The sequence below is a fragment of the Cupressus sempervirens genome, chromosome 5 (genome assembly GCF_028749045.1).
Source record: "Cupressus sempervirens isolate cs-2001-9-10 chromosome 5, ASM2874904v1, whole genome shotgun sequence".
Lineage (NCBI taxonomy): Eukaryota > Viridiplantae > Streptophyta > Pinopsida > Cupressales > Cupressaceae > Cupressus > Cupressus sempervirens.
In genome coordinates, this window is record NC_143122.1 from 807,865,040 (window position 1) to 807,877,308 (window position 12,269).

Here is a 12,269-nt window from a genome sequence, read left to right on the forward strand (position 1 = left end):
TCTTTAACTTTTCCTCTATCCTCAAAGCCATCTCGTAACACTCTTTCACACTTCTAGGATTGGTAGCAGCAAACTCATCTTGAATGCTAAATTTCAAACCTCCTAAGCACCTTGTAACTTTAACAACTTCCTCTTCTTCCAAACCTAATCTCATTCTAAGCTTGTAGAACTCATTTGTGTATGCCTTCACATCTAGGTCCTTTTATCTCAAGCCTTGCATCTTCTTATGCATTTGAACCTCAAAATGTTTAGGAGGAAAATTTATTTTCATTTTTGAAACCATTATATCCCAAGAAGTGATTTTAGACTTACCTCTTTTTTTTTCTTTCAGCCTCCTAATGATCCCACCATAGGAGTGCATGTCCTTTCATTTTGGTCTTTACCAACTTGACCTTCTACCCCTAAAGTATATATTCACTCTCAAAATAAGCATCCATAGATGCAATCCAATCCAAGAGTTCCTCCTCCTTTATACTTCCACCATACATTGGAATTTCCTTCCTTACCTTATGGTTGTCCCCTTTCATAGCCTTCAAGATCCTGAGTGTCCTCTGCTCTTCAAGATCAACCTATTCTTCTTGAACTTCCTCATTTTTCTCTTCTTCTTCTTCTTCTTCATTATATTCATCATCATTTTTTTCCCTTCTCTAATTGCATTCAAGTGCTTCTAGCCTTGCCAACAATGCATTATAGGAGTCTTGTAACTTGGTATTCTTCTCCTTCAATTCTTGAACTTCCTTCACCAAACTTGCATTCTTGGGAGCCATTATGTCAAACAAATCAAATCAAACAAAATATACCTCTTCCTCACCAATAATTCTTTTGACACCTCTAATATACCTTTCAACTCTAGAACACACAAGGAGGGATTGGACACTCCAAGGTCTCAACAAAGGGACCAGTATACTAAAGATTACAAAAGACTTCTATGATGATGAAACCTACAATTGTCAATGCCCAAAAAGATCTTGCTTGCTCTGATACCACTTGATGTATAGGAAATGATGATGAACCCTTAAATAACCCAAAATGAGGAAAATTTTAGAAGTGTTCCAAGTGACGCTTCTAGGTCCTGATGGGAAAAATCCACAAATAGTCAAATCTAGGAGATTTCAAGGCATCAATAGGTTTTTTTTGACATATCTAGCATGTTCCAATCAATTCCCTTGAATTTCAATACCCTTCAAGCCAAAATGCATAACATGCCAAGATGTTGTCAATGTAAATTTACAACTTTGTGACAGCAGCAAGACAAATAGGTGGATAATTTTTGTTTTTCCCAAAAGACTCCTTGAAAAAATGGATGTTTTAGATACCCTTTATCCTTATACAAAACATATGTAAAATTGAGATATAATTCTTTTGGCAACTATCAATGAACTTTCACACTACCCTTGTTTTCAACAATGTAGGAAAGATGTATTTACAAAGAAACCACTAGAAGGACTTAAGATCTGGAATCCAAACTTTGCATAGACTCTTAAAATTCCTAAAATTAGAATATCCCCCATTCAATTTTAGTCTAAGGGTTCCCTAACCCCAAAAACCCTAATTCACCCCCTCAAAACCCTTATATCTAGGGCTTCTTTAATTCCACACGTTCCAAAACTTCTTGGATCAATTAAAGGTGTAAACATCAATGTTTCAATATTATGAGCATGATTCAAAACTCAAACACTACCCTCATTAAGGAAAATGCCCTACTGTAGGTCTGTACCCTACAATATACCCTTTCTTTTCATAAGTTTTTGCTCGGTGGCCACCAAATCTCCTAGTTAGTTGATCATACCAAAGTTAACATACATAGTAAAAGTTAGAAATATATCATTCCATGAAGAATCAGGTAAGCATTTCATGGAATGACCATGTTTAAGCCAAAAAATTGTCAAAATTCCTATGAAAGTGACTACTATAGCCAGTAGTAAGGAAATTCAATGGACAAGTCTTCAAATTTGAATGCAAAACTATGTAAATACCATAAATATGTATCTTAAAAGATGTTTCAATTCATTCCAAAGTGAAAAGGAACTCACAAACCTAGAGATTCTTCAAATTTCTATTGAAAACCATGCATTTACACACAAAATCTAAGACAGTCCGTAGTATTATGGGTAAAAGGTCGTACAACACATATTTATAGGTTTGGAGGGTGGCAACTAGCCCCCTTAACCACCTCCAACAAGTTTGGTTTGCTAAATCTTCATAAAATTCAAATTAAGAGGTTTCCCTCCAAAATGGCTTATAGCCATTAGTGTTTAAAATTTGAATTTGAAACTACTAAATGCTGCTTTTAAAGGTCTTTATGATTCTTTTGACTTATCCAATGCCATGATAGGGTTATACTAACCTATAAGACCCTATCAAATGACTCTCTTACCCTATGGAATACTAAAATCCAATTTCATGGCTCTTTTACAAGTTTTTCAACATATGGGTCCATCAAGACATTATGCAACATAATAACTTTTTATGCTTCTAGGAGCCATGATGGGTGCTACAATGGCCCAAACAACTCCAGATGATGCTCCATGACCCCTGTATGTTTGTGGATCTCTAATGTATCCCAGTTGATCATGAGATGCTCCTGCATCATGATTACCTTTGGATTAGGTTTTTGTTTCTTGGCATTTTAGTTGGTACATGATTTTATGATCTTCTAATGTGACACATTGGGTGGCTTTCTTTTTGGATGGCTTCTATGTATGTTTAGTGGCAGTAGCATAATAGGAGGTGAGATCATTCATTTTTGAGATGTTATATACTTTTAATTTGTTGTAGGCACCAAGATGGAGCACATGGTGTACTTTGATCCATGATAGTGGATGTCCTAGGAGAGATTGTTCCTTTGTTCATTTATGTGGTTACAAAGTGACCCTATGCAATGTATACAACAAGAGGGAGACCATTGAGATAATAGGTTGTGCACACATTGCATAATATTGTTATATTGTATTATTTTATTTTATTATGTAATGTTGCATCTAATTTGATGTGCAACATGGAAATATTCCCATGAGATATACTTGATGAGTCATATTGTAGTATTGTGATAATATTTCATGTATTTATTTAATATTGGGAAAAGAACTAAAATTTCTAATATTAAATGTGGGGTCAAGAGGTTAGGTAGCACATGGTTTTAGCACATGGTTTATGTAATACCACTTGGTGGTTTTGCAAGAGTTGCTACTATATAAGCAGCCACAAGGGTAGTTATTGGTGTAAGAAGTGAAAAGATAAAAGAAAAGAGTCAAGTAGGACAAGGATTGATAGGTTAGCCAAGGGGGAATTTTTGAAGGTTGGAAGCATGATATGGGATGTGTGGATTCACACTTTTTCACATAGATTTCTCGATGGTGGCTATGGCTTTGAAGGCTTCCATGGTTTTATTGCAATGGTATTTTTTCTGAATAATACATCATGATGGATGCTTTTGGAGGTTGGGTTATTCCCTCAATGAGGGTTTCCCAAGGTATATCTTCTATTACATTATTGTGAGTATGTTGTATATTCTCTTGCATGTGGATTTCAATTGCATATTTATTTCAGATCTATTATGGGTTATGTGGAAATGGTTATATTCTTTGTTGCAAGTTTCCTTACAAAAAGGTTAAGTCTATTATAGAATAGTTGAACATACCATTATTCTTTTTTGAAATAAAATGATTATGGTTTATATGTAAGGCTAAATTATGTATTTTAGTATATATCCAAATTATAGGTTAAATTTTTTTTTTAACTAGAACAACCTCTTCCTCAATCGAACATGCCCATCAAAGAAGAAGTCAAACAATCTCAATTAAGCATCATGTAGGATGAAGTAGAAAGTAAGGAGGAGAACCAAGAAGAAATAAAGACTCAACATAATAGATTGTAGACAAGAATAGAGAAAATGCTACCAAATATTTTTATCTTATGGATTTCTTCATTTCTATGGTTATTTCTTTAATGGTAAGGTCCTTTCTATATGCCAGAGCCCTAAGATATGAGATGAGTACACTAGAATATCTACATGAATGTCACCAAGAACAACACTCAAATTATCATAGTATGGTAGTAGAGTACATTATGGAGATTTGTTCAAACTTTGAGCCTTTCTTTTCTCAAAAAGATGACATAATTTAAAGAATACTATGATAAAATGGAAAAAGATGAAAGTTGGGTAAACCATTGTGATTTTTATGCAACCTCCATTGTGACTCAAACTAACATCATGTGCACCATTTGGAAGGCCAAGTATTCCAAATCTACAATTTGGATAGCTCAGAAACATCCACACTCCATGTCTCATATCATGATGGAAACCATTACAATAGTTTATATTTCATTAATAACGATTTGAATGCTCTTGTAGCACACATGCTTTTGAAGGAGGATAATCAAAATACAAGCCATAATGACCAAGAGCTAATAAAATTCATTATAGATGAAAAATGGTGCAAGGAATTGACAAAATTTGTGTAGAAGAAAAATCATCGAAACTATTATGAGTAAACTTTTGTGTCAATACTATAATGACATCATTTTATATATATGAAATTATTGGCATAACCATTGCACCCTTCAAATTTGAAAGTGCTAGTTTTCAAATCTAGCATGGAAATTGGAGTTTGGTTTGTATTCTCAAGGAGACCAAACTACATAGGTAGTTGTAAGATTTGATGAGGTTATTCTAATTTTGAGTATCATGCTACTCTCTGAAGGAATACTAAAAAATTTGGAGTCTATATAATTTGAAAAGGATTTCATTCCTTGTTTTACTTTGTAAGAATGAGTAGATCATTTATTGAATGTCTATTTTTACATTGGATTTATGGCCTTCACATTGTCTTTTTAACCTATATTTGTGTGAACATTGTAAGATGTCTAAAATTTACCAATATCCTTTAATTCTAGGGTTTTCTTTTAGTTTTTTAATGGAACAATAGCTTACATGAAAATTAAGTTGAAGCTAATAGTTTTACATATTTTGTTAATAGTTTATTCGTCCCTACCTTCTAAATGTAAAGATTATAGTTTTTGTTGGCTCATCTTTTATTAATTCCTAGATTGGTATTTGTGTACACATATTTTCTACTTAACCTATGATATGGAGTATGTTAACCATTAAATGAAATTAATAGATTTTTATTTCTTATTTTCTGATTGGACATTTTTCTTTTTTCTTAGTCTTTTTTATTTTCTCAATGGAAAAAAATATAGATTTATTCTTCAGAAAGCCTTTGTTTCTTTCCACATGTTGTGTGCATGAACTTAATACATGATAGTCTCCTACAAACATGTGTCTACAAATGGGAAAGAATGCAACATTTCTAATTTCTCTCTCCAACTTCTATTTTCTCTTCAAACTTTCTACTCACAATTCTATGACCTACAACTTTGCAAAGTGTTGATGCCTTGTTTATTTTCTAGATTTTAAAAAATTGGGTAAGCAACATTCCATTATTTTTGAAGCTTGTAAAACATCCCACTTAAAGTAGGGTGTGCGTAATAGTCTCCATTAAAATGTATTTGTGAATTTTAATATGTATTTTTTAATTTTCTATCTTCTTTTTTTCCTATAGCATTTAATTTTGCTACATGCAAAAATTGGATAGAAAATAAGGTAAAATTCTTGGGACTTAATTTATGCTTCCACATTTCACATCCTTAGGGATAATGGGAGATGTTCAATTTGTTAGTCTTGAGACTTTTATTAAGAATTCAAGTAGCTTTATGAAAATAGTACTCATGCATTATTTGTCTTCTTAGATTTTTCTTTCTTTCAACACTCAGCTCGAATGAGATAAGGGCTACAAGACTTGGATGACAATGACCAATAGAGAGAAAGAGTGAGGGCAGATAATAAACACATGCAAGAAGTTTTTGTGAGAGAAGTTGTACCTATCTATTATGTACAAATTTCTATAATATTATTTAAATTTGCATCAATTATTGTTTTTTCATACATTTGTTTTGGTTCCAATTTCATCTCATGCATTTATAGACAACTTATGTGCAAAATTGAGGCATATTATGGCATCGTCCATTTCTTCTTAGTTGTCACATTTGTCTCAACAAGGTCTTATTTTTTCCTATATATTAGTTGTCCACTTTTCCTTTGATTTAGTAATATAGCCATCATTAATCCTTACCTTATAAGGTGGGGGACTTATGTTTTTAAGGGCCTATTTCCATTTAATCTTGCCTCAAAAATGGGAAAATTGGCTAAACATTCTACAAAATTTTGCAACATTCAATATTTCCATTTAATGTAAATTATTGACTAAATATTTTTCTTTTTCTTTTTTGGTTGGCTTTATTCTGGGTAGTCATTTCATTTTCCTACATAAATTTTTTGTAGAAAATATGAACCTAGGGTTGTGACCAGTGCTAAAAAGAGAATGACATGTGTTGGCCACATTTCCTCTATATATTACTAAAGGTTTCTTTGATATTTTTCCTTAATTCCAAAGGCATTGATATCTATTAACTTAATACCATGACTAACGTCTCCATGCATTGTGCTTTGCAACTTAATCTTGGTCTAGATTCAAATGTATTGTTGATTTTTTATTTATTTAATATTCTTATTTTACTCTTTTCTTACATTTTGTGTCATTATAGAAACTTCTTAGTACAATTAAATAGTCATTATTTGTTAGCCTTATTTTAGCCCCATATTTGTCTTGTTCATTGTAGATATTCATACCCATAATTTTGCTAAAATGAAGTTGAACTTGAACCTAGTACCCATTTGTTTCAACTTCTACTTTAAGTTAGTGCCTTTCACACAAATATTGAATCCTTCTTTCCTATTTCCTAACAATATAATAGATCTCATGAAAAGAGGGAGTTGAAGTTGAAGTAAGAAAAGGCAACTTCAACACTTTTATTTCTAACGATTGCACTTGTTTTCTTCTCTTAGGGATTTAATTAAACAAAGCATGTATGATTTACTTGAAGGAGGTCTCACTTCCTTTCCATGTGTCAAAGATGAAAAGACCAATAAATATGATAGTTAAGTGGCATGTATCAAAAGTACTAGTTATTTTTGGCAAAGTAAAAGTAATGATTATCTGACATCATTAAAATAAGTTTGTATGTTGATGTGATGGAGATGAGCAATTATGAATGCCTAGAAAGTCTTGTCAAATAAATTCGCACACTAGAATTAATGATTTCACACACTTCATATTTGTCATTGATTTTTCAAAATCTTGTGCTTTAAAATCCTTCCTTTTCTAGTTTAATTGCCTATCTTTCTATGTCAGAGCCCAAAATGTCAAGCTAGTAACAAAAAAACTAGATGTGCTTGACTTAGCAAAAACTAGTGAGTGCACATTTTGGCTTCCACTATCTATTTTTCTTTCTTACTCTTGTTTCTATGGTTTAAATTTTTCTTTTTAATCATTTAAGTTTTTGATTTCCTATCAAGGTGACCATGACTCTTTTCCAAACTAAGCTTCCTAAACCTAAGAAACCCTATTTTTTAAGATCTCTATCTAAGATATGAGATACTTTTCTATTCAATGTAGACCTAACCTAACTAGTAAAGAGAGTAAAGAATGTACAAGCTAGACCCATTTACCAAAAACCCATCAGTAGTGGTCTGATAGAAGCTGCCACTTTCCCAACTATGATAGGGTGTCTAGAGTTGATTGTTGAGTGTGCAAATTATTATGATCATCATTCCAAATGCATAAAAAAGGTCACAGGTGAAGTTTTTCTCAAAATTTATAGAGTTATAGTCAATTCCTCCTTAAGGATACTACATAAAGAACACTATGAGCCATGAAATTTTGAAGAATCTAGGCACTTGTATGAAAAAAAAAAATATTATGATTGTATTGTGGCATAGCCCTAGCTTTTAAAGCCAGCACTAGTAGGCTCAAGGTTACCCAAACCACTAAATATAGAGCATTTCATCAAATAAGTTGTCGACATAGCATTTATGCTCAACAAAGTAAAAGGAAATGAGCATACTTTCCATTGGGATGACTAGATGTATTTTTTCATTTAGAAAAATATTGAGGGATAAAAATTCATTGATTGGGCAAATTTGATAGCTAAAGGTTTGTACTTAGTTCTTGTAGGTTTGAATAACTTTGGCCCTTTCTTCATGTGCTCCTTTTGGTTTACATCCAGGCTATGTCAAAAGAATGGGAAGGGCTACCACATGAACCCTAGACAAAAGATATGACCATATATTAGTATTATGGTGGTCTACAAGAAAAAGAACCCTACAAGGAGTTTCATAGGGTTAATGATGTTTTCTTAGGGAGGCCAGTTTTTGAGCTCTGAGGTCAAGGGAATTGTAGGATTTCTAAAGAATCTATGCAAGCTATTAAGGTGCTTTTATATACAATTCTCTAGATTCACCTACATCAAAGTTAGAGGTTTTGCTAGAGAACCTCTTAAGTTGCATCGTTATTGTCCTTTCTAAAGTTTATTGGAAATTCTTGCATGTTATTCATTTATCTAAAAATACTAAAAAGACTTGTACTACCCTAATTACTATAGAAATCAACCACTATAGATTTCCTAATGTTAAGTAAGCTATTTTGATAGATTCAACAATGTCTAAAATGTGCCTTCATCCATACCTTGCTAGAGAGAACTTCAATTATGTAGGATTTTCTAAGGAAAAACTAAAATATATGTCCTCCATTAGGCATGTCCCTCACTTAGAAGACCACTAGGCCAATTTCTCTGATGAGTTTGAAGTGAGAAAAAAATTGCGGTTGAGATTGACAGTAAGCCAAATACAAGCATTCAAAGTTTAACTTGATATCAATGGGATAAAGAAAATGATAATGAGGAAGTGGTTGATCCTTCGTATATTAAAAAAATTGAATGTCTCCCTATACCTAAGCTAGAATACAACAATAGAGAAGAGGATGATTTGTATTCTCACATTATAGGGGTTTTGAAGAGAATGAAAAGTGGGTTAGCTCAAAAGATGAATCAAGCATCAATTCAAGAAAAGCCCAAAAAGAATTCAAGAACTAAAAAAGATAAGCCTTCAAGAAAGTTGATTGTTCCCTCTAATGTTTCTATTGGTGATTCTATTTCAAGTCAAAATGAAGCTAAAGTTGAAGTATCTATTCCTTTGGTTCAATTTCAAGTTCAACTTTAAACAATGAGCACTAAAAGAACTACTTGTTCATCCACCTAAAGAAAAAGAATTATGCAAAATAGAGCAGAGATTGGGATTGCGATAAACTTGGATTCCCCAAATATTGAAGAGTTAATAGAACAAATCATTTCCCTTGATATGTTTGACTCAATAGAAGTACAAAAAAATAGCACAAGATTATAGTGCATGAATGAGTACTCTAGCTCTAATTGACAATAATGTCATGCCTAGAAAAGAGACTTTGATGACTAAGTGGTTGGAGACCTCTATAGAAAACAATCATGGTACAGGTTTCTATACCAATGGAAAACTTGGTAAGAAAGTGTCTTGGAAGGTCCTCTAAAGTTAAGAAATAAAAAATAGAGTCTTGATTAAATTTTGACAAAGAAATAGGTAGGCAATTGGTAGAAATTACCAAACCTTTTAGGATAAACTTTAGGAAGAACTCATTGTTGGAATTTACAAATGGGAAGAATACTTCTGAGAAGGGGGGTGAATCAAAAGTAATATATTTTATCCTTAAAAACTTTTAACTAAAAATAAATTGCATGCATGTAAACATATCAGATAAGCATAAGGTAAAAAAATGCATCAAAACACATAACACCAAATTTTGTTTACCCAGAAACCCTGCAAAATGAGAAGGTAAAACTGGGGTGGGGATGATACCCACAAATTATCACTGCAACAATAATGTTTGACCACTTTTGATGGTCTTCCCTATTAGAGGCCTACCCTATTAAAGGCTTTACACTCTTTCAAAATTGACCTATTTAAAGAATTTACAAACACTTTACTTGAAGTGTCACCCTGTCAAAGGATTTATCACCTTGTAAAAGGTTCTACAATCTAGCTATTAAGCTAACCTATCAACATAGTATTTAATTTTCTAATACAATTTCTAGAGAGTATTAGATGGAATAAAAATGATAGCTTACAATCCTTGATTGCTAATTCAGGCACTTGATCTACTCACTCTAATCTGATCCTCTTTGATTTGATCTCTATGTATATCCTTTGCTCTATTTTGACTATAATTTGCAATTCTAATCAAATCACTAAGTCTTTAACATCCCTGTTATTTGCCTTGCAATTACTTAGCAACTCCAAATCATGGGGTCTTTACCTTCTTATAAAGGCTTCAAAGACTTAGGGTTAGATATGAATCCACATTTTCTTGCTCAAATCATTATACATTTCCTATTAGTTGCATGCATTCTCCACTTTTCCTATTGGCTGCATGCTAATTACATAGGTAAAACAAAAGATCTGATGTTATCTTTTAGATCCTTCTTGATTCATCCTAAAATGGTTTACATCTGAGTTTGTCATGACAGAAACTCATATGATGATTCTATGTTACTCAACACATACTAGATTATTGATGCTTAGAACATATAGGATTCTAGGTTGCTCATCTCCTATAACAAGTATGTCTTTCTTGGCATCCATTCATGACTCGGCACTTATAGTGACCCAGCACATATGGTTCACTTGGAACTTGAAGTCACTCAATACATGTATCACACTTGACACCTAAAGCTTTCTTAGCACCTATTGGAATTTTGGCTCGGTACATACTATGGCTTGATATGTATAGTGTAATTGGCTTCAACATGAATATTGGTCAAGTGTGTTGACACTCAATTGTCAAAACCAATGTAAGACCAACAATCTCCCTCTTTAACATGAGTGTTAAAAACACTTATCTAAGCATTATATTTGATCTTATGTGTACAACATATTTTTTGTTTCACATATGTACAAGACTTCAAAAACTTGAACAAAATTCTATATAAAATAGTATACCTTAAATTTTGTAACTCTCCTTGAGCTAATGTGTCATTTCTTTATCCAAAAATCTAATACACTTTATGTTGAATCTATCTCATGCTAACATATCACTGCCTCTTGTTATGCCTATCTTTTCTACTATGTTTTCACCTATTTTGCACTTGTATGCTTATTCATGTCTCCCCTTTTTGGCTATCATATGGTATATACATCTTCCTCCTTTTTATTCTCCAAAAGAATGAAATAATTCAAAGAATGTAATTATTCCTCCTTTTATCCCATGCTCTCTCCCTTAGTATTAATCTCCCCTTTTATTTCATATCTCCCACTTTTTATTAGTCTCCCCATTTTTTGACACTTATATCAAAGGTTCCTAAGGGTTACTTGAATACTTCACCAAAAATATATTATTTACCTCTAAAATTATTTTGAGAGCAACATCCCAATTGTCTAGTGCAATTTGTAGAGCTTTTAGCTGGATGGATATCTCTACTATGAGGTGAACAAGGCCATCTAAAGTTAAAATATTAGGATCTTTTTGCAAAACATTCCTGGCATAGACCTATTCCTTGTGAGGAACCTCTATATGGGGAGTGATAGATGCATGTATCTATACAAGTTTGGCTCTAATGTTAGCCTCTTCTTCTCTCAATACAGCTAGTTCCTTTTGTGTGTGAAGCAATGTGCAAAAATGCTTCTCACTCTAAGTTGGATTGATTGATAGTTGTGAGCTAGATGCTTTCAAATCTCCTTCCAAGCTCATTATCTTCTAGCTTGTTTCCTATGTGAAGTAAGATGAGCCACACAATTTGGAGTACAATGAGAAGATGTTCCCAAGTACTATTTTAACCTTTTCTATCTTCTTTGCCAGTTCTACTTGTGTGAGTGCTATCTCACTAGATACCTTTTCATTTACTTTCATTTGAAATTTCCTCTCAAAACATTCTAATAGTTTTACATTGGTATCTAGGTCTTCATTTTGTACCTGGTCCACTATGTTGGACAATTGCTCCATGATGGGCTTTGTTTCATTAGGTACTTGTAGGGTAAAGGCATCAAGAAATATGTCCTTTATTTCTACTAGGGCTTGCTTGTGCCTATACTCATTTTTGAGTATCTCCTACTTCTTTCTCCTTTCTAGTGCCTCTTGCACTTCATATATTTGATCTAAATTCATTTTTTAAGAGTCATAACTTAGTATGACTATCTCCTCATCCAATTTAGGGTCTCCATAGAATAGTACCCTTGTCACCTTTATGGAGCTTGAGCCTAGTGTTGATATCTTCAAAGGTACTATATCAAATTTTGTATTACCTCTTGCTCCTTTTCTTTTGGTGACTTATCCTCTTCTTTGTCC